The sequence below is a fragment of the Mirounga leonina genome, unplaced genomic scaffold (genome assembly GCF_011800145.1).
Source record: "Mirounga leonina isolate KUSES-001 unplaced genomic scaffold, KU_Mleo_1.0 Mir_172, whole genome shotgun sequence".
Taxonomy (NCBI): Eukaryota; Metazoa; Chordata; class Mammalia; order Carnivora; family Phocidae; genus Mirounga; species Mirounga leonina.
In genome coordinates, this window is record NW_023270442.1 from 15,966,238 (window position 1) to 15,990,743 (window position 24,506).

The window sequence follows — 24,506 nt, forward strand, 5'->3', positions numbered from 1 at the left end:
GGTATTAAGGAGGGCACGTATTGCATGGAGCACAGGGTGTTATACAAAAACAATGAATCATGGAACACTATATCAAAAACTAATGATGTACCGTATGGTGACTAACATAACATAATAAAATAAAACAAAATTTTTAAAAAATAAATAAATAATAGTGATGCCAACATCCTCCCCAGAACAGTTCTATCATAGTCACTGAGGGTGGGCCCCAGGCTGTAAAGATTTTGTAAAATTCACCAGGTGATTACACTGGACTGCCATGCTTGTATATATTGGACCTAGAACAAACATCAGTGAATGAGCTGACTCATGAAACATTGGCTTACCCATCACCAGAAGCCCTCAAACAAGAGGCAAGGGACTGTCAGTCACTATTACTATTACAGAGAGGTCCTGCATCAAGTGAAAGCAGATGAGCTTTAAGACCCACTCCCGGACCTACAGATTCAAGGGTGGAGAGTTAATCCAATCCCATCAAACAACAGAAAAGGAGTCAGAGATTCCTCATTGCTAAAGGAGCTATGCCCACATGTTCAGCCCATGGTTCTGTTCCTCCCCAGCCTCCTGGGACAGACAGCTGGAGCCCCTCCTCTCCCATAATGGGGGTCTCTTGGAGTGGACTTCTTCACCCAAATGGACAGTTTGAGTCAAAGAATTATCCGTTTGGAATGGTTAAGAAAATGGGAAGTTTGGGCAGGGGGCAAGGCAGTGGGGGAAAGAGGTATTTAAGCCCATGATGTGGGTATTTTAATTTGAAATTTTATGACCTTAGTTCCACAAGGAGGCTTTCCTACCTCCCCCACTTCTACCCACTGAGTCTCCAACCCAACTCCAGCCCTTTATATCAAGCTAAATTGCCCTCTTTTTTGGACTCACATTCCCTTCAAGTATGTGCAGATAGCTAGTGTTTCCCATCATTTGCTGTTGGTAAAGCAAAGTCCTCATGAGGTATTAGGTCTTGTAAGTATAAATCATAGCCTGGAGCCTCACATACCTGATTCTCTGCCCCTCTCTGAACTCTTTCCAGTTCTATTTCTACACCTTTCTATTATTGAAGTGCACAAAATGCATTAAAACATCCCAGCTGTGTTAGCAGCAAACTGGAATAAGAAATAAACCATCCTGACCATACTCCTGACAAAACTGTGTTTCACAAACAGAATCTTTTCTCATTTTCTTATAACTCCCACCACAAGAGAAGACCACCGCAGCTGCATATCCCGCAAACCAAGGGCTGATATTTAGCATCTATCAGGTGACTCTGTTGTTTTTCCACATGAAGTTTTTGTAATTTGCAGATACAGGTCTCCTTCACACTGGGCACTGACTAAGACCGGCAGCAAAAAAAGAGAGATTTTCTTGTAATGTGAATGCAGATTAAAGAGGGAAAAATTGTTATAAATCACAGGACTGTCTTCTGAAGGCCAAGTGCACATTATAAAACTTGCCCAGTTCATTTCAAGCAACTGTTTAGTTCATCAATGCTTTATTTGTAAAAGCAAATGCTTGGCCTTACAAAACATCTATTGAAACATCAGTGACTCAGAATTCTGGGACTTTCCTGCTTGTCTGGGAATTATGTTTATGATACAAATGCCTAGTTAATAAAAGCCTGCCTTCCACGCGTCAAAGACCTTTACAATCTTAAAGAAAGAGAGAAAAAAAAAAAAAAAGCTGTACTTGCCGCTTTCCTTTGTTCTTCTTTTGCTACATAAATGACATCTGTGAGGTTTCATTGTACTTGAAAATAACCAACCAGAGGATTTTTAGGGCTGTGAAACTACTCCGTCTCCAGTATAATGGTGGATACGTGTCATTATACATTTGTCCAAACCCCATAGAATGCACACCACCAAGAATGAGCCCTAAGGTGAACTATGGACTCTGGGTGATAATGGTGTGTCAATGTAGCCTCACCAACTGGAACAAATGTGCCACTCTGATGAGGGATATTGCTAATGGGGGAGGCTATGCATGAAGGGGAAGGCAGGAGAAGCCAGAGGGCATACAGGAAATCTCGGTACCTTCTGCTCAATTTTGCTATGAACCTAAACTCCTCTAAGAAGTAAAATCTAGGGCGCCTGGGTGGCTCAGTTGGTTAAGCGACTGCCTTCGGCTCAGGTCATGATCCTGGAGTCCCTGGATTGAGTCCTGCATCGGGCTCCCTGCTCAGCAGGGAGTCTGCTTCTCCCTCTGACCCTCCCCCCTCTCATGTGCTCTCTCTCTCATTCTCTCTCTCTCAAATAAATAAATAAAAAATCTTTTAAAAAAAAGAAGTAAAATCTATTTTAAAAAATAAATAAATAAATAACCAGTCCCTTTGGAAGTAGGCCCTAGTGAATTCATGGGCTCCGAAAGTATTTTGAAAGACAATGAATCATGGATCACTACATCAAAAACTAATGATGTATTGTATGGTGACTAACAGAACATAATAAAATTAAATTAAATTTTTTAAAAAAGAATATTTCCTTTGAAAAGACCAGATGGTATGGGTGCATCAGAGAAGGTTGTCTTTGGAAGTTGGAGATTTTAGGGTTGATTATTACTCCCTTGGAATGTTTACACCTGCCGGTCTCACTACCTGGAAATCTATTCCCCCAGGTCTTTACATGAACTCACTAAATGGCATCTCCTTGAGAGAGAGACAAGCCAAGAAACCGACTCTTAACTATAGGAAGCAAACTGATGGTTATCAGAGAGGAGGGGGCTGGGAGGGCAGGGGGAAATAGGTGATGGGGATTCGGGAGTGCACTTGTGATGAGCACCTGGTGATGTATGGATGGAAGTGTTGAATCACTATACTGTACACCTGAAACTAATGTAACACTGCATGTTAACTCTACTGGAATTAAAATAAAAAAATAAACATTATCCCCTCAGAGAAGCCATCCCTCCCTCCCTCCCCACCACCCCATCTGAAACGGCTCCTACTTACCTGCTGCCACATCAGCATGCCTCCCTGCCATCAGCACTCTCTGATTCTCCTGTGGGCACTGGTTCTTTGCCCTCCCCACCCCCAGAGAGTTTTCCTAGTGCTTTGAAAAGTGCTCTCCATTCCTTAGTATTTACTGAGAGCCAACAAACTGCTGTGAAGTGCAATGTTTTCCCTACATTATCAGGACATTGCCCAGTTGATACAGAAGAGGACAGACCATGTTGGCTGCTACATACTGCCCTCATGGTGCATCCAGTGGCCTGTTGCATGCTACCAGGTTGCGGGGGGCGGGGGGTCCTAGGCAAGGAGAGCAGCAGACAGCCACACCCCTGCTGGGAGGACCTCAAGGAGTAGGTGGGGATAGAGATGGCTGGCCCAGATGTAGTACTATTTCGTATCTGGAAACAAAATGTCCTTACTTCTAAGACTTTCAGAGAAAGATTCTCATCTCTGGCTGAAACATAGCCCAGCTTTTCCAGATCAACCTAGGAGGACTGCTCCTGAAAACCACTGAGGCTCCCAACCAGGAAGCTGGCTGGGACATGCCAGTAGTTGGGGAATTGAAAATAAAATCACAGATGAAATGTTTAGGATGTTGTTTCTTTTCCAAGAGAGAGCCTATTCCAATAGGGCAGCCACAAACACCTCAACCATATCAGAGTGATAGAACGAAAAAGAACTCTGGGAAAGCCAGATATGAACATTCTCGCTAGAATCACATATCCATATGATATAGGCTCATATATAGATGGAATCATTATATTATAAATTATATTTATAAAGATATTATTTTATATGTAGAAGGGAGTCTCTCCCTCTCTCTCTCTCTCTCTCTCTTACAATTGGCCAAATTTTAACCTGTCTCTCTGCATTCACACTCCTGCCTAGGCTTGTCGTGAGCAGACTGTATTTTCTTGCCTGTCGACTTTGGGCTCAGCCATGTGACTTGCATTGGCCGTGGCATGTGGGTGGAAGGCAAGGGCACTGCTTCCAAGCCTAAGCCTGAGCAACCTCATGCATTTCTGTTTCCCGTTTTCACCTCCACCATCACTGGGAAGAACATGCCTCGGTTTACCCAGTGCTTATCCTCCCATCCCCAGAGGAGAATGAAAGATGCTGGAGCAGGGCCATCCCAGCCAACCAGCCATGTCTGCAGACACACGAGCAATCACAATTACTTATAGTTTTCAGCCACTGAGTTTTAGGGTGTTACTATGTGGCATTCTGTGGAAAATGATAAATGATCTCCTGTATCCCACACAGGAGATGTGGATATTTCTTTGTAAAGACCTAAAGGTACCCAGCATACATTTGGGTGTCATTTCTTACCACTCTCCACATCGGCCTTCCAGTCCCTCAACAGACATTTTTGTGTTTTGAAATTACAGATGAGTAAAGAGAAATTTACCAACACCCTTGTTCCCAGTGCCCATAATTGCTTATTACTTAACCATCTGTCATATTTACTTCAAACCACTCTTGACATACAAGCTTACCCATAAAGTTGAAGTCTGCTGCAAGGTTGGGAACTCAACTCCACTCTAAACCACTGAAGATGAATCAGCCAAGTCCAATGCTGCCCCCCAACTCTTTCCCAACTAGTCATGTTGTCCATGGCATTGGTCTTTTTGGAGCAGATTGGCAGGAGCTGGAAGGGGCCTGAAGGACGGCAAAGAACAAGGGGGAAAAAATCATTCAGAAGTTAAGACACTGCACTGCCACTTGGTTAGGATCAATAGTATCTATTCCTTGCAGAGACCTCATGCCCTGAGATATCTGCAAAGATTGCAAAAGGGATCAAACATCATCACTCCCTTGGGAAAATGGCTTAAAAACTCAATGAGGCAATTTATAAGCTCACAAGTCTCAGACAATCAGTGGAAATTTTCTTTAGAGGTTCCATGATTTGCCAACTCCCAAGAACACACACACATACACACACAGAGACAGAGACAGAGACAGAGAGCTGCATCCAGAGCTTTTGTAGCTCTCAGCCTTATCAGCTGAGACCTGCCTGGGCATACTCACCAGTCCCTTGCTGAGATGGGACCCACCTCTAATACATTCTTTCCCAATGCCCATTATCTGGGTCGCCTCCCCTTCCCACATTCTACTTCTCACCACCAAGCCACCAAAAAAGTATACAGTGGCTACAGCTATGGTGGAAAGCCAGCAGACTCATGCAGGGCTTTATTTGGTTTCATCGATGCATTAGACTGCACATGGGTGGGTGTGTTGGGGGGGGGGGTTGTTGAACAAGTGCAAGGGAAAAGTTGCTTTGATCCTAAATCTGGAAAAAAAAACATACTGACATGAAACATCGAAAATCCAGATATGGCCAATGAGAAACCACAGCTTGACTCTCAGAATTAAACATCGTTATCACATTTCTTTACGTACCCTATGGCCCCTAAAAGCTCCATTTAAAAACAAACTAAAACTAAGGCCAAAGCTGAAGAGGCTCTTCTAATCTGTGATCCCATGGCCTGGGTGAAAGTAAACTTCTTCCTCTGCTCCCCTCACCCAGTGGCATTAACACCTCCAAGTTTCACCAGTACATAACTCAGCCGAGCCACTCTTTTTATCTTGGCAACCTCTGGAAACATTTCGCCAAGGTTCTGGGCTCTTTCAGTCAACATGACCAATTCCACATCCTTTTATTAATTACTAACCATTTCCCCTTGTAGTCAGCCCTGAAATCCCTGCTTTGATCTGCCTGACATGTCACATGGTATGTTCCTGTGAACACAACCCCTCCCATGGCGGACTTAGAACTGGCAAGCCTGGCAGACACACACACAGCGAGGAAGACATTTCCTGTAGACACTAGAAAAAAGGGAGTTCTACCAGGAAATCAATAGCCATAAGCAAAAATTCATTTTGTTCATTCGTTCAATATTTGTTTAGTGAGAACCTGAAGGTGCATGCTGAAGATCAAAATAATAGTGGCTATCATAAACACCCTACATGCTGTCCAGTTAGAGAAACCATAACTTATTTAGTTCAAAAGAAGACCATGATTCCACAACTAGTAAATTATGATGAACCGAGTTAGTGCTTAACCAGAAAGATTCACAGACGGGTCCTCTTGCAGCTTCTGTTAAACTTTTCCAAAGGAACTGAGTCATCTGCAGATTCTGACCATGTCAGAATGCCTTGTGATGAGATGCTTGTCTTGTAACCAGCACAAAAGACAGGAGCAAATGCCCTTTGTCCAAACCCACTTTCTTCCTTGGACCACTCAGCCTTTCTGGTCTTTCAAATTGGCATAACAATAACACAGAAGCATTTCTGAGAGTACACATACAGATCTGTTTTCTCCCTGGAGGCTGATCATGGATGCTTCCAGGGAAATCTGAAGGCAAGCACTGTAGTGAAATTTATTGAAAATGATTGAATTTTTGCAGTCCACCACAAGGACTAAAAAGAAAGTAGCCATTACCAGACTTAAGTTGCCAGGCAAGCCTCCAATATTACAAATGAGCTGAAATTGGCCACATGATTCAAAACATCAAGTAACAAATTATTTGCCTTTATTAAATATTTAGACCATTTCTATTTAAGAAAATCATGAAGTTTTTTCATTGCAGTGCTTAAGATTCAGGTAAGCTAAAGATAACTTGACTTCCTCCCAGCAACCCCCACTCAGCCAAGTCGATGGTGCCGGTCCCACTGCAATAAAAAAAAATACCAACTCGACTCTGCTTCTGCTGAAATTGCTGTCTGGTATGAAGATCAAAGGGGGCTTTTTCCCCAGCAGATTACTTGTCTGCAGTTCCCTGGCCTCTCAGTGTGGTCTCAACTGCTCCCGCTTGTCCCGTGCTGCTTAGGAGTGAGCAATCACCTCGGTCTCCCAGCTATGTGATTGGGCTTGTAATGACAGTAATTGACAATCTGATAAGTCACCTCCAACCAGGGAGGAAAATGCCCTCCAGACACATTTCCCAGACCCACATGAAGAGATTAGGAATGAATTCATAACAGAAAATTACCCAGTCCTGTTTGGACAATGCCACCAAGACCAACAAGTGCTTCTTTTTTTTTCCTTTTTATTAATGGCTCTCTTATCTAACACCACTGGGCCACAAAGAGGGCAAAAGCTTGTGTCTGTTCCCTCAAATGTCCTTGACTTGCTTTGACCACCAGAAGCCCACCAGGAGGCAATGGGTCCCTATAGCATTGTACATCTCTCCAACGTACTGTGGGGCTGGGGTTGCCTTTGAGATTATAGCTGTTTGCCCAGGGAAGGGGCCACCTGGGTTCTTACATGCAATGGGAGATACATAAGGTGTAAACCAAGTTTCATCTAATTTCTTCACTACCTTTTCTGTTTAAATGTGTTCCTTTTTGGTCATTGTAGAAAGACAAGATTGGCATGGTCAAGGCATGGATGTAAATGATAGTTTCAGTCGTATTTCTTACCAGTAAAGCCAATTGGATAACTATGTGAATAAATACTAACATGAAAATTTAAAATATATATCTACTAGCATCCATACAACTTCAGAATTGTATGTATATGCTAGATTGTAATTTTATATAATTTTATAGAGATGGACTTAAAGATGTGATATCTTGGCTAATAATAAAATGTTATCTCATTTATTAACTTAACCAAGTACTGTGCAACTACTTTAAATCTGTATAGGACATGGAAAACAGCATGGAGTTTCCTCAAAAAATTTAAAATTGAACTACCCTATGATCCAGGAATCACACTACTGGGTATTTGCCCAAGCAATACCAAAACACTAATTTAAAGAGATACATGCACCCCTATGTTTATAGCAGCATTATCTACAATAGCCAAATTATGGAAACAGCCCAAGTGTCCATCAATAGTTGAATGGATAAAGAAGAGGTTTTATATATATAACTTTTATTCAGCCATGAAATCTTGCCATTTGCAATGACGTGGATGGACCTACAGGTATTATGCTAAGTGAAATAAGTCAGTCAGAGAAAGACAAATACCATATGATTTCACTCATACGTGGAATTTAAGACACAAAATGAGCAAGAAGGAAAAAAGAGAGAGACAGACAAACCAAGAAACAGACTCTTAACTATAGGGAACAAACTGATGGTTACCAGAGGGGAGGTAGGTGGGGAGGAAGGGGGAAATAGAGGATGGAGATTAAAGAGTACACTTACCATGATTTTAAAATATGAAATGATTTTAAAAATCTATATAGGATATGTCCTTGGAAACTGGATGCTGACTAGAGTCTCTTAGTTCTCAACTCCACAACACCCTCCCTTCTTTATCTTGCTCTCTGACCCTGGGGCAGAAAGCCCGGAAACTACATTTCCCTTGCCAACCAGCTTTCCATTGGGTTCCACCAGTGGGAGTCACCAGTAGCAAACTGAAAGGTGGGAGTGAAGAAGGTGCTATTTTTTCACCTTCTAGGTTGCCTCTGGCAATGGTTAGCCCCAGCAGCAGGCTGGCAAGTGTGGCTTCTGAGCTTCTGCTCAGACAGCTCAGTCTTACAGCAACAACTTTTGTGGCTCAGCCAGCTTAAGGGGAGAGTCCAGCATGTTCCCCTTGGTTTCTTCAAGCCTAAGAGGATGGTGGCTTCCTGCAGTTACTAATCTCCCCATTTTTACACCTCCATCCCTCTCATATGTACTACAAATTCTCTGTATTAAATTCCTTTTTTGAAATGCCAATAGTGGTTTCTAAACAGAAAAATGCACTGACCAGACACTGATTGCTACAGCTTGTCATATAAATAATTTATTCCCATAAACCAAATTTGCAATGAAGCAAATTTTAATCAGATGGTGTAAAGATGATAGTAAGATCGTTTCACCCGGTCTGCCAAATCCATGCCAGAATTAGGAATAAAAGTTTAATTACGTAAATTCTCCTTTTAAGACCCCATAAAATAGTCAAATGGTCAAATCCCTTCTCCCAATAGTTTTGGCTTGCATTTTGTGTTTGTTGCTTGTGGGTTTGTCCATCTGGGCCATGTGGTGGTTTGCTGCAGGACCTCAGGCATTGTCACTGAGTGACATGGCTGTTCCCTGACCTAATGAGGCAGGTATTGGATGCCAGCACTTTGATCCATGCACATACACAGGATATAGACATAAGAGCTTCCCAAACCAACTGGATAGAGTCCCAGTGGGAATACTTCACGACGTATTAATCAAAGTCAAATGGCAGAGCAAATTGAACTGGTTCATTAATTATGAAAATTCTCTCATAAAGTGACATCTTGTTAACTATGTGGAAGCTTAGCACATTTTCACATGGTCCTTTTTGTCTACTCAGATCTAAAATGTCCCATTTACTAATGAATCGAGGTTTTTATTTTCCTTATTTAAGAAGTAAAAGCTATTTCATGCTTAACCCACATCTAAATATATACTTGTGTGTTTACCTAAGCCCACTATGTGGATAGAGGTAGTGTGTTGGTGAAAAGAAGTTTACAGGGCCAGAATTGGTTTCACAAAGATATATAGAAGAATTGGGAAAATAGATTTGGGATATTTTAAAACCTTTGGATCCATGTCAAGTGCCTGCACACCCTGAGCTAACTGGAAAAATTCGACTGTAATACAAAAAGTTGACCTTATTTCTCTAGATTTGTTAGCTAAAATAGTAAAAAGAATCTGTGCCTCTCTCCACTATCACCTAAAGGAACTTCAGTTACCTGGGTCTTTTCTTCCTTCAATGTGTGGAAATGAGAAGTTGAAGAAATTGTTAATATTCCCTTCCTAGGGCGCCTGGGTGGCTCAGTTGGTTAAGCGACTGCCTTCGGCTCAGGTCATGATCCTGGAGTCCCGGGATCGAGTCCCGCATTGGGCTCCCTGCTCAGTGGGGAGTCTGCTTCTCCCTCTGACCCTCCCCCCTCTCGTGTGCACTCTCTCTCTCATTCTCTCTCTCAAAAAAATAAAATCTTAAAAAAAAAAATTCCCTTCCTATATTCAGGCCTTTTGTATAAACTGAGATGGTCACTGTATACCATTTGACTTACAAGGCTCCTAAATATCTCAACTATCCAATCTTATGACAATGTCCGATCACCAGAAATTCATTCTGGGTCAGTTGGGTGACTGGTTTGGCTGCCATGATGAAGGCCATAGTAACAGGGACTTCAGCTGATAGAAGTTTCTTTCTTTCACATAATGGTCTCATCATACATATGTCAAAGCTGCTGTCATCCTCCATAGCCTCAAAGTCCCAGGCTCTATCTTGTTGATCTGCCATTCCAAACACATGGCTTCCGTTTTGCCAGTTATTGACTTGTATAGACCTAGGCCAACGCATGTAGACCTAGGCCAATGCATAAAGGCCAAGTGACAGCTCTGCACACAGAACCTCAAGGTCACATCCCTTGGACCAGAATGTAGTCACATGGCACTTCTCACTGCAAGGGAAGCTGGGAAACAGTCTTTGTCTTGCATTGCCATGCACTCAACATGACTAAAGGACAGACAGCCATGGTTACTAGCCACCTCTGCCACATTCTTCCTTGTGTTAAGGGGCTATGTGTCCCTAAGGGCACAGACAAGACACAGAATAGATATTTATTAAATGAACAAATAAACAAATGAGTGGATGAAACTCTTAAGGGGATGCTCATTTAAAAACAGGTATGAGGACACATGGTTAGGATGTCCTTGGTTGGTTTTTTCCATCAATTTCTCGGAAATGAAATTTAGTTTTAGTTAGATAATTGAGTTAATTTGGATAACATATATTTGTTTTTTGTTTTGTTTTATTAACATAATGTATTATTTGTTTCAGGAGTACAGGTCGGTGATTCATCAGTCTTACACAATTCACAGCACTCACCATAATCCATCCCTCCCCTGCCCTCCACTCCAGCAACTCTCAGTTTGTTTCCTGAGATTAAGAGTCTCTTATGGCTTGTCTCCCCCTCCAGTTTCATCTTGTTTCATTTTTCCCTCCCTTCCCCTATGATCCTCTGTCATGTTTCTCAAATTCCTCATATCAGTGAGATCATATGGTACTTGTCTTTCTCTGATTGACTTATTTCACTTAGCATAATACCCTCTGGTTCCATCCACGTCATTGCAAATGGCAAGATTTCACTTTTTGATGGCTGCATAATATTCCATTATATATATACCACATCTTCTTTATCCATTCATCCATTGATGGACACCTATGCTCTTTGCATAGTTTGGCTATTGTGGACATTGTTGTTATAAACATTGGGGTGCACATGCCCCTTCAGATGACTACATTTGTATCTTTGGGGTAAATACCCAGTAGTGCAATTGCTGGGTCATAGGGCAGTTCTATTTTCAACTTTTTGAGGAACCTCCATACTGTTTTACAGAGTGGCTACACCAGCTTGCATTTCCACCAACAGTGTAGGAGAGTTCCCCTTTCTCCACATCCTCGCCAACATCTGTCGTTTCCTGACTTGTTAATTTTAGCCATTCTGACTGGTGTGAGGTGGTATCTCATTGAGGTTTTGATTTGTATTTCCCTGATGCCGAATGATGACAACATATATTTTATGTCAGAACCAGAATAGTGGTGTCAATACCCTACTGATGACTCCATCGTATTTTTCCCCAGCATTTCCCAAACCTAAATGGTCATGGAACCGTTTTGTCAGAGAACATCCATATTCATGAGACTTTCATGAAAAACATCCTCCTACCTAAAATTTTAGCAGAAAAGTAGCATTCAGCCATTCACCTTTTTAGATAGGACCTTCTCAATCTGTAGATAGGCAAAACACATAAAAAAAAAAAAAGTGAAGCTACCCTGTAGGATACTATAATGATGGATACATATAATTATACATTTGTCAAAACCCATAGAATATACATTAAAAGTGAACCTTAATGTAAAGTATGGACTTTGGATGATTATGATGTGTCAGTGTAGGTTCCTCAGTCATAATAAATGTCCCACTCTGGGGCAGGTGGGGATGGCAATAATGGGAGAGGCTGTGTATGCGTGGGGGCAGGAGACATATGGGAAATCTCTATACATTCTGCTCAGTGTTTCTGCGCATTAAAACTTCTCTAAAAAATAAAATCTATTTTAGAATAAATAAGTCTTTTCAGAGCACACTAATAATAGCTCCACAGTATCTTCCCATGCCTGTGAGTAACCACACAGGTTGACCTACCACCTTACATGGCATCCTCATTTCCCCAGTGATTTCCCAACAATCATGGGAGGTTAGAAACAGCAGGGACTTCCAAATGTCATCAAAGCTGCCCATCTGCCTTTAGACCCTGATGTCACTACACAACTGAGAGAAAACAACATCAGAACGAGACCTCATGACATGATCTCATTCGTACCCAGGGCCTGGATAACATCATTTCCACTTTAAGTAAACACTAAAAAGGGAAGATTATCCAGACAGACAATCTTAGATGCACTATATTTGTGGAGTAAGGGATTGTAACCAGCAGTCCCAGGAAGTCTGGCATTTGTTCAGAAAACACGTCTGGATTGTGAAAGGGCTCTGTCTAACACATTCAGTGTATGCCCAGAGGTCTTTGAGGAAGTGCACTCATAAAGAGGATACGACTGTGCTAGAAACTGTGATTGATCTACATTCATGCTGCAACTCTCACTTAAAAGGGAAGTAAGTCCAGTTCCCCTTTGAAACAGCTTCTCAGCAGCATGTGGCCACCAACCCCTCAGAAAGCGGGAACATGAATGTTGTAGCAGTCTCAAAATTCCACTGTTTTTTAATGATCCTCCCTTTATCCATCCAAAGGGCATGTGAGTGAGGGCAAGGAGGGTAGAAGTTTCAGGTGACAATATTCTTTTGGAATGATAGAGCTCATATTTAACAGAGCCTGGGGCATTTGTCTCATTTCAAAGAAATGTTGTAAAATATTAATTAAAAGCTCAATGTTGGAGACCCCCTTTAAGGAGCATGGTTTGGGGGAGGAGAGCTGAGGAGGAAGTCCGTTGAAAATAGTTTGGAGCAATCTATTAGCCAATCATCTACACTCTTCCACCATAGTTTTTGTTATCCCATTTATGAATTCTGAGTCTCTGGAAATTAAAAAAGACTCTTTCTCCATCAATCTAGGCAGGAATCCATTTTATGGAGCTAAGCATGCAGACTGAAGAAAGCTAGATAATAATAGAAATAATTGTGCTAATTTTAAAAAGAAAAATTTAAGTTTGATTACGGTAAATAGTAATGAAAACTGTGTGTTATTCAATGTAGTCACTAAAAGGATGGAAATGTTTTCAAATGTGATTCATTCCAACTGAAACAGGAAGGGAAGTAAAAACATGAGCATCTAACAAGGCAGTTAAACTGCTAGGTCAGAGCAACTCTGCCCCATGGGGAGGAAACTGTCCTCCTCCCTGTGGGAGCTGGACCCATTCAATCCAGCCAGCAGTCTCTGTAGAAAAAGTCATTGCACCGTGCACGTGCATGTGTGCCTACACACCACATGTACACACACATGCACAGACACACACACACACACACACCCATGCACGACAACAGCCAGCCAGAGAGTGTAAAAGAGAGAGGGCTACACCAACCTCTTAAGAACAAGGGCAGCTAAAGACATCCTTAAGAAGGAAAGGAATCAAGAAAAAAAAAAAAAACTTATGGACAACTTAGGTCAAAATGTTGTTGGAAGAGGATTGGCCAGTGTCTGGATTCAGGGGTCCTGAGACAAAGAACCTAAATGTCAGTAGGCACCTTGGGTGAGGAAGCCGGAGCAGACTTGGAAGGAAAGGAAATGAGGACCTGCAGAAATAATACACTGCACACATTCAAATGTGCACGCCTTGGGGATTTGCAACCAGAAGAAAATGGCCAAGAGTTATTTCTGAAGGCGCGAAAAACGTACAGAAAATACATGTTTCTAAAAGGGGAGGGTCATGGAGTTGGGAGAAAGGGATGACCTTGGCTTCTATGAGTCTATGCCCCTACTTTAATTTCCTAAACCAGAAAAATACTTTTGTGTAATGATATATTTATTTTTTAATTTTTATTGAAATTCAATTTAATTTATATATACTGTGTTATAGTTTCAGAGGTAGAATTTAGTGATTCGTCAGTTGCATATAACAACCAGTGCTCATTACTTCAAGTGCTCTCCTTAATGCCCATCGCTCAATTACCCCACAATAGCCAAACTATGGAAAGAGCCCACATATCCATTGACAGATGAATGGATAAAGAAGATATGATATATATACATATAGATATATAGATATATATGATCAAATATTACTCAGCCATCAAAAAGAATGAAATCTTGCCATTTGCAATAATGTGGATGGAACTAAAGGGTATTATTATTAGTGAAATAAGTCAGTTAGAGAAAGACAATTATCATATGATCTCACTCATATGTGGAATTTAAGAAAAAAGACAGATGAACATAGGTGAAGGGAAGGAAAAATAAAAAAAGATGAAAACAGAGAGGGAGACAAAGCATCAGAGACTCAACTCTAGGAGACAAACTGAGGGTTGCCGAAGGGGAGGTGGGTGGGGGGTGTGCCATGATGCATTTAAAGCCCATAAGCAGAAAACGTTGCCTAAAATTACAGCATACACATACACACATCCTGCTGTGTTTTCCTCCACACATACTCTGCCTGTTCGTCTATTATCTGTCTCCCTCCACTAGAATATGAGCTCCATGAAAGCAGGTACTTCCATCTATTCTGTTCTCCCCTCTATCACCAGTTTCCAGAACAATGCCTGGCCTGTGGTGAGCACTTAATAAATATTTTAATGAGTGTGCATCCAAAATGATCAGAACAGGGCCTGGCAACATATGACATGTTGGTTGTTGAATGAACGCTGAAGTCCCACCCACTCCTGAGAACATTCCTGGATTTCTTCCACCCTTTTCTCCATCTCCCCCAAGCTCCTACAACAGTGAGGCTCTCACCTCCCAGCCCTTCATTCCATGAGTGTATTTCAACCTTGTCTCTAAAGAGATTATAAAAATCCTCCCAAATAAATAAATAAATAAATAAATAAATAAATAAATAAATAAATAAAGGGATTATAAAAAATCCCAAAAGCAGGTTCCATGGCTTTTAAGAAAGATATTATTTAATATAACCAGGGCCAGGTGCTTCCTTAATTTCACTTAATTTTCTCCCAAACAACCTGCAAAATTATTTCATGATTCTAATTTGACATCTAAGGATCTAAGTTGACTGCGACGCAAACTTACCCAAGTTCACGAGGCCTTTAAATAGCAGAGCAAGGACTCAAAACAGGTTTGACTCTAATGCAGGCATTCTTTCCCCTACCCCACTTGACTTTTGGTTAATACAGCTTAGTGTTAAATTTTCCCAAAAATATACAAAAACCAAAAGAAAAAAAATAGTCATGCACAAACTCATCATCCAAAGACAATCACTATTAACATTTATTCTATGATTTGGTCTTTTTTACTCTACATATTTTTAAATAATTGTAATCATAATAGGTAAGAACTGGTTATACCACCTATTCAATTAGTATTTTTGTTTGTGTTCCATATTTATAATGAATATTATAATGATATGATAATTATTGTGTTTACCCATGAAGATAAACACTTTTTCATGTATTTTTTTAAATGTGTACTTTTCTTCCCTTATGAACTGTCTGGTCTTTCTCTAGTCAACTCTTTGAGGTCTTAATAATTTTCTTGTACACGTTATAAAACTCTTCCTTGGCTCTTTCTGTGAATTCTTTTTTATTCTATTTCTCAATTATCTCACCCAGTAAGTGCCTAAGATCATGCTGAATACAAAGTGGGTGTGACATAATATTGTTGATTAATCATTTAAAATTATTCACCCTACCAAGTGACCAAAGTTAACATCACCAGTGATAAGTCATAGTGATGCTGTGTATTCCTGACAAGATGCGATGAAAAAGGTACTTCATCTCTGTGGTATGTATTCTTCCCCAAACTCCATCACCCCAGTCTAATCATGAGAAAATAGGAGACAAAGTCCCGTTGAGGGACATTCTATGAAATACTTGACTGGTACTTTTCAGCAGAGTCAAGGTCATGAAAGACAAGGGAAAACTGAGAAACTGCCATAGATTGGAGAAGACTAAGGAGATCATGACTAAATGCAACATGGTATCCTGGACATTAGTGGAAAAAGCCAGTAAAATCAGAATAAAGTCTGTAATACTACTGTACTAACATCAATTTCACAATTTTGATAAGTATGCTATATAGTTAGATAAGATGCTGACAGGAAGGGTAGCTGGTTGAAGGGTATATAGGAACTGCCTGGGCTACCTTCCCAACTCTTCTATAAATCTCATTATTTCAACATAAAAAGGTTTTTTTTTTTTCTTTAAATGATTCACTCTGGATACATGACTAGTGTCACGCCACAGATCACATTTTTACCCAACACAACCTTAGCTCTCTCATCAACAACTTCAAATGACAGAGTAAAAGAACTATTTACTGGCTTCATAATAAATCAGAAGATAGCTAAGGCCCAAACAAGTATGATGTATTGGATGTAAGTTTGCCAAGTTGGAAGAGAGATCAGAAACATAATTAGGTCATTAAGACAGGTCAAAATCACCTTTTTAAGGCAGGAGTAGACCAGACAAGCTAAAGACAAGTTCCCCCAAAGCAGCATGGTGAGCTGGAAACAGCCAGGTTCTGAAGCTGAACCCTGGCATGGCCCATCTCCAGTTTGTTGCGGACCTTAGGAAAGTAAATAGCCTTCCAGAGTCTTGGCTTCTTCAAATTGGAAATTGAAATAGTAATATTTCTTTCATAGGGCTCGAGTGTAGGGGTAGGCAAACTTCTTCCATAAGACAGGAAATATTTTATGTTTGGGGTCAGATGATCTGTGTCGCAGATGTTCAACTCTGCCAACGTAGCTTGGAAATAACCATAGACAATACACAGTGACCAGGGTCTTAAAGAAGATCTTAACTGGGGAGGAAGAAGAAGAAGGAAGAGGAGATTGATAACTTTCATGTGCCACAGAATTTCCCCAAACCAATGTCAGGATGATGGCAGGAATGGTGCTGTGTACAGAGCCCTCTATTTCTAAATGCAAATATGGTTCATGTATTAGCACCCTGGGAATACAGGAGCTGTAACATGTGTTTGCTATACTATTTTTAAATATTTGGTACAATTATAGGAGGAAAATAGATGGGATGGATGGAACTCAAAGAACATATTACTTACATAGATAGGAAGCTAGTGGCTTATACAAAGCAGGTAAAATGCATTGATGTGTTAAGTAAACTAATGTGTTAACCACAGGCAGTGAGTAAGCATATGGCATAATCCAGAAGACATGCTGAGCTACAAAGAAATAATAAGCCACATAGAACATGTAAAAGAATAGGCTGAATTTATTACCTTAAAAGCGTGGTAGAACAAACAAGTGGTACCAGTAGATAAAATGGAGCACAAAGATCAAGTCCTAAGATCCAGATCATGAAACCTCCAGGCCAATAGCTTTTTCATCCCTAAATTGGCCACTCACTGATGATATCCATTGTGGTCCCATTCTGGCCCCATATGTGCTCTGCCCTCAAAAAACACACATTAAACCCACAGCCTCCATATTATTTCTATAACAAATTACCTCAAACTTGCAACTTAAAAGAACTAAATTTATTACCTGACAGTTCTAGAAGTCAGAAGTTTAATGTAGGTCCCACTGGGCTAAAACCAAGGTGTCAACACGCCTTTATCACCTTATGGTGGCTCCAGGGAAGAATTTATTCCCTTGGTGTATTAGTTTGCTAGGGCTGTGTAACAAAATACCACAGACTGGAGACTTAAACAACAGAAAAGTATTGTCTCACAGTTCTGGAGGCTGGAAGTCCAAGATCAAGATGTCAACAGTGTAGATTCCTTCTGCAGGCCTTAAGGAAAGGATCTGGATCTATTCCAGACCTCTCCCTAGTTTGTAGATGGCCATCTCCTCTTTGTATTTCACATCGTCTTCCCTTTGTCCTTGTTTTTGTCCAAATCTTCCTCTTCTTATAAGGACATCAGTCATATGGGATTGGGGGCCACCCTAGTGACCTCATTTTAACTTAATTTCCTCTGCAAAGACCGTATCTCCAAGCATGATCACATTCTGAGGTACTGGCGGTAAGGACTTCAACATATGAATTCAGCAGGTGTGAGGGACACAATTCAGTCCATTAACACTTGGCTTCTCCAAATTCCAGAGGCCACCTGCATTCCTTGGCTCATGGCTCCTTCTTCCATCCTCAGAGCCAGCAGGGCAGCATCTTCAAACAGACATCTATGTCCCTGACTCTGCTTCCATTATCACATCTTAAGTCTAACTTCCCTGCCTCCCACATCCCCCAAAATGCCCCTTGTCATTACATGGGGCCCACCAGATAATCCAAGATAATCTTCCCATCTCAAGCCCCTTTATCACATCTGCAAAGTTCCCTTTACCACTGAGGTTACATATCACAGTTCTAAGGACTAAGATGAGGACATCTTTGGGGGCCAGTATACTGCCTAAAACAGCCACTCAGCATGTTAATTGGTGACGTACAGCTATTGGCCAGATGTCTTCCCAATAGACCAAGCGTGTACTGGTTATAGCACCTTCCACCTACTGAGCCCTCGTTTGACCTCAGCTCTAGTTCTTGTAACTACATCACTGGCAGGGAAGGCTGATGCAGCAGATAGTCAAAACTCAGCTCAGGATTCTAGAATCCTGGAAGGATGGTCCTTTTATCTCGCAGGCACCGGACCCCAGGTACATTCATTACCCCCATCAATTTCTTGTTGATTTTCATGGTAAGTTTTGAATTTTTTAAATAAACCATGTGATTTGAGCATCTCAATTTGGTCTGTGAACATTTCTGTTCCATGACAGCCAGGATAACTTGCCTGGTAAGGTATTAGAGGCTACCAATACATCAAGGTCATTTTCCACATGTCATCAGCTTTCATACAGAAGCAGATTTTTGAGTCAAGAGAACATGGTGAAATTTGATGGAGGAGGGTAAGATCCAGGATGTGGGGCTTAGGCTCAGAGAGGGTAGTCTTGGGTAGAACCCAGCAATGAGCAGCCCACAGTCCCATGAAGGTCTCAGCATCAGAGGACTGGGAGGTCATAGAGCATCCACTATCAAGGAGAAGGACTCTGTAGGCCAACTTCCCCTTAGCACGTTGCCCAGACCAGCCCGAGCCCAGTGCCCGAGGCTCACGGCAGGCCAGATTCCAGGAGCATTGTGTCAACTTGCTTCGAGGCAGTCAGACACACCAGTGAACTTGGAATAACATGGGAAATCTGACAGCCAGGACATGAGCAGGAGGGCAAGGAAAGGAACAGTGAACAGAACTCCTGTTTCCCGTTTAGTGTTGTCTCTGAGCTACGACTTTCATAATTTGTGGAACCCAAAGCAGAAAAAGAATGTTAGAAGACTTGTGCATACATAGGTTTAAAAAAAACTTTCTGCCTTTTTCCAAATACCAAAATACCAAAAAGAGAAATATTCCAGATTTCAAAATGGAAATACATGCTTAATTTAATTTTTAAAAAAGGAACACCATTTGAAAAACATTAAGAGGTGCTCTTGTTATACCAAATGCTGAGTTCTAGAAATAGATTTTTATTTCAAAAAGCCTTTAAAAAGTTAAATGAATATCCTTTTCATTCGATGTCAGTCTTTTGAAAGTTGTTTTTTTTTTTTTTAAGAGCTTTTCCTAATAGTAATTGTCACTGGAATGCTTTCAAACCCCTACATTTTGGATTTCTTATTAAAATGGGGTAAAATGTGTCTGCCTAGTGAAAGAATATGGAGAGTTACAAGAACCATGCCAAAAACACTTCCCTTTAGATTCCAGATTCTAAGTCAGGATAAGCCTGACACACATGGTTGTGTCATCTACATTGAGCCCACCACAGAGATTGGCATCAAGAGTTTCGTTGAGCAGTGGGCATCATTAATAATGCATAGACAACAGCTCGTCAGTCTCTCCAAGTGACAGAAGATCCTATAAACCCTATGAAGCTCAGTGCTTGAGCTTCATACCCCAGTGTTATAAAAAGCAGCCTTTTCTGATAGAAACCTTCATAGTTAAGCTTTCAGGAAATAAATGATACAAGTATAAGGCAAGGAGAAAAATAGCTTATTTCCAAAGCAGAACGATCTAGGTTTCCTGCCAGTGACATTGTCTTATAAGAAGAGGTACTATGTGAGAAATACTTTGCAAAACTCAGATACAACCCTAGTTTCAGAGTTCCCTAATCTGACCCTGAATTGACAACCAAAAGAATAAAGAATTTTTCCTGAGAAAGGTTGCATTTTGCTTCCATATCAAGTATACATTTGTTCTCCCTTTAATTCCAATTACAGATATTTATTCTAAGGAATTAATCAGAGATGTGCGAAAAATGTATATATAACAATATTTATTTCAGCATCAACTCTGAAAGTAAAGAATTTGAAATATTCTAAGTGTCCATCAGTAGGAAAACTATCAAATAAAGTGAAGAACAGGCAAAAGTTGGAATAATATACTGCCTTTAAAAAGAGGGTTTTTGAAGAATATTTAATGCTATGGGAGTATGCCCATGATATAATACAATATGAAAAGAAGGATATAAAATTATAAATACTATCTGATTTCAATTTTGCCTCTAAAATGGTTAGAATTATTATTTTTATGATACTTTTCTGTTTTTTCCAAATTTTCTACAATGGAAAAGTATCACTTCCATAACCGGGGGGGAAATATATTATTCAAAGAAATGGATTTATCCCAAAGAAAACCGCCCCTTTCCAGCACTAGTATTTTTACAGTAACCCAGAGCATGGATGGAGAAGTGACTACGAGGAAGGCTCCAGTGACCACACCCTCCAAATGTTTCTACCCAAGCCCCTGGCAAGGCTTCCCCCTGGTTAAGCCTGCGTCTACACCCCCAGAGGAAACACTACTGCAGCCGCTCTAGAGAACCAGCCCAACTATAACTTTATGGTTACACTGATGGTTCAAAGTCTGACCACAAAGCAGTGTTAAGCAGAGTGAGTTCTGACGATCCCGCCCTCCACTCCCGATATTCACAGATAAGCAGTTCAACAAACACGCCATCCGCCCACACAAGACTTGCAGGGTTCCAGCACTGTGTGATGACACAGAGCGCCCTGTGCAAGTGTGTGTGCAGCATGTGGGGGAGATAGGCGACAGAGAGAAGAGGGGGACGCGGAGGGGTGGAAGAAAAAGGGGAGAATGTTCACACAAACGACTAAAGTCTGTGCCTGGCTAATCTAAAAAGTCCCTAACCATAAAGTTATTTAGCATTTCCAGGATAGGGAAGAACACATCTCGAACCCTGGCTAAAGGAGAATAGCCCCTCTGTTTCTTCTTCCAACCACCCCAACATGAACGTCACCAGCTTTGTCTTATGCCTCTGTGCACACAAGTAGTCTAGAGCACTTGGAACTGGTGCCCAGTGAAAAGGGAGCATTGAGTTGTTCTTTCAACAGGATTTCCTAGCCTGAACTGCATGCATAGTTATCTGCATGCATTAACGAGTACACAGATTAGTGGAGATCTGGCATGGATATGGAGAGCCATCTAGTGGCCGATTTGGTGAAAAACAGGGCAACACAGCCTGCCTGAAAGAAGCAACGTGTCATCTATCTACGACTGTATTTGAATTTTATTTGATAAATAATTACTAAGCATCTACTGTGCCCTAGGCACCAAGCTAAGTTTGGGGGAATGCAAGGATCAAGACCAAAAAAAGGAAGAATTTTTCATAATTTGTAAATATATCTCATTAGAAAATGTCTTCTTTTGTTGTCTCCGTTTATGAAAGACAAAACAAAATCCCACATTCAAAACAGAACATCCCTTTGAGGAAAACCAGGTTATTTGCTTTCCTATTTCAAGGTAATTATTTTCCAAAAGCTCTAGAAATTGAAGAATATTCTATGTCAGTAGTTCCAAATTTGCAATACAGGCAACAGACTTTTTCTTTGATTTTTGTAACAATTTCCCCATATTCCCTCTCCTAACCCAGAGGGTTGAGCAAAATAGAAATAGTGCTTTTAAGGTGATTTTAAATGAGTTTTGTTCAGGTAATTTTAGAAATTACTTTCATAACATTCTTTAGGTTCATTGGTTCAAATATCAGGCTCACAAACTAAAAGCAAATATAAACTGTAAAATTCTAAATTTCAGTCCCCGTAATACTATCAATAATTTGTACAGAAACTTTTCTGTGCTAAGAATGGAAAGGTAGGGGCACCCAGCTGGCTCAGTTGGATGAGCGTCCAACTCTTGGTTTCCACTCAGGTCATGATCTCAAGGTCATGAGATGGAGCCCCACATAGGGCTCTGTGCTGGGTGTGGAGCCTGCTTGAGATTCTCTCTCTCCCTCTCCCTTTACCCCTCCCCTCCCCCACCAAAAAAAGAATAGAAAGGTTTGTGTGTGTGTGTGTGTGTGTATTTAATCCTTGACTACCTATCACCACTAAGAAATATCAATATCTGGAGATTCTGGGCTGTATTTTATTTTCAATTATATCATAATGTATTGCATATGTAAATGACACAGTGCAAATCACACCAGCATATTCTCCTTTTCTGTTATAAAGGAAGAAAATAATTTTTGTACACTGAGCAATAGAGAGGTTTGGGAACACTCTTACATGAAAAAATGGTCAATACCTTTCTTCCAGGGAGGGCTGATGACAATACACATCACCAGATCTTAAGACCCAATGAGAAAAGCAACTCATCTGAGGGTTTATCTTTTGGATTTTGGGTGGATAAGAAATATAGGATATGCCATTTACTTTAAAAGCAAAGACTAAGAAACATGAAATTATTCTGCAAATACAGTAAGTGAAAATAGGCTTCAGTACTATATTACGCACATTTCTGGGAAAGAGGAGATGGGATGGGAGGTCAGGAAGAGAGTATATGAAATGAACATGGGCCTTATTGTGTGCCACATGCCCTGAAGACAGCGTGCCTTTCTCTGGGACGATCTCAACCCTTTAGGTTAAAAGGATGAGTTAATATTTTTTAAAAAATTTAATTAAAAAATACAATAAACTGGGGCACTGTGGTGGCTCAGTCAGTTGAGCTTCTGTCTCTTGACTTTGGCTCAGGTCATGATCTCAGGGTCATGAGATCAAGCCCTGCATCAGGCTCTGTGCTGGGCGTGGAGCCTGCTTGAGATTCTCTCTCTCCCTCCCCTTCTCCCTGTCCCCACACCCTGGCTCACACCTGTGCTCTCTCTCTAAAAAAAAAAAAAAAAAAAAAAAAAAGTTTAAAAAATATGATAAACTGTTGCTATTGATATCCTCTTGTCCTCCCTCATTTCCTTCCCAAGTCATCAGGGTCCACTCCATGCAACCTCCCACCACCCTCCAGCCCACAGCAGGCATACATGGAACCAGCTGAAATTTCATGACCTGCTTCACAGCCCTGCTCCTCTAGGCCAGCAACCCTGTAACAGCTCTTTCCAGACCTGGACAACAGTGGCCCTGTAGCCTGTGTCCGTCTGCAGAAAAGCCAGGGTGGGGGGCACATGACATTTCCTGCCCGTCACAGCCCTTTCTTCTCAGCCTGGTATAGTCAGGGCTCTGGAAGAGCTCACCTGCCACCCTCTCCTTCCTCATGGTTCTGAATACCAGCACCACGCCAGGCTGAGCCTGCAGAGGGGATAAACTGGGCTCAAGACCTATTTGACCCCATGCATGCTCACACACACACACACACCCCTACATGTACACCTCCCCATCTCACCACACACACAGTCTTTGATAATGACCATCTTACGAGATAAATGAATAAGCATCAACCACTGTCATAAAGCCAAGCTTGCTCACCCCGATGTAGAAAGTCTTGGCTGCCCGAAGAAGAGGTCAGGTCAACAGTGTTAGGTCAGAAGAAAGGACTGTGTGCTTCCAAACGAAAAATACCCAGAGAAATTACAAAGAGAATCATGGTAATTAATCAGATTGGAAGATTTAGAGTTTACCTTCAGACAGGATTTCCCTCGTGCCTCCATTCACGACCATGGACATACGTCCACGTTGGGACAGACCAGTGGCCCAGCCGTACCAGCATCAGGCAGGCCCAGCTTGCCCCCAGGTCACAGCCTCCAGTCAGGACAGTCATGTTGCCCTCCCCCAGGCCTGCACCCACACCTCTCTCGCCTTGCAGGCTGTCAAAGGGTGCCTGTCGCCTCCATAGCCCAGGACAGTCCCGGTTTACACTTGTTGACCTGGCATACGTATTGTTAACACCCTCATTAATTCTGAAAAGAGTCCTGGTTTGGGCAATAAATTTCATGGCCACTTATTTTGGGGGACCTTTCTCCCCACCAATACATCTTTCCTCTCTGTCCACTTGCAGAGTCAGCTGCAGCATGGGACGTTGGCACTTGTGTGTTCCCAGGAGTGTGCCCTGGCCTGCTTTGCATGGTTCGCAGGGGCCAATGGGGACGCCTCCTGGACCATCCACTGGTTGAAAAAGGTAAATGGCTCACATGTGCCTTCTGCTCTCTCCCTTTGTCCTTCAAACCGAATGAACAGTAATCGCATCAGATATTCATACGCAAGTCCATTCAACAGGAGAGACAAACTAATAT

General features: G+C 41.4%; 1 long non-coding RNA gene across 1 annotated transcript in view; it reads right to left on the reverse strand.

Moving 5' to 3' along the window:
• LOC118018852 overlaps nt 1-17,757 on the reverse strand; it is a 54,699-nt gene extending 36,942 nt beyond the window's left edge. Inside the window, exons 1-2 of the long non-coding RNA XR_004681504.1 lie at nt 17,728-17,757; nt 4,435-4,597 (exon numbers count right to left, since the gene is read on the reverse strand). This is a non-coding gene — a long non-coding RNA (uncharacterized LOC118018852). The remainder of the gene's footprint in view (nt 1-4,434; nt 4,598-17,727) is intronic.
• Nucleotides 17,758-24,506: the final 6,749 nt, after the last annotated feature.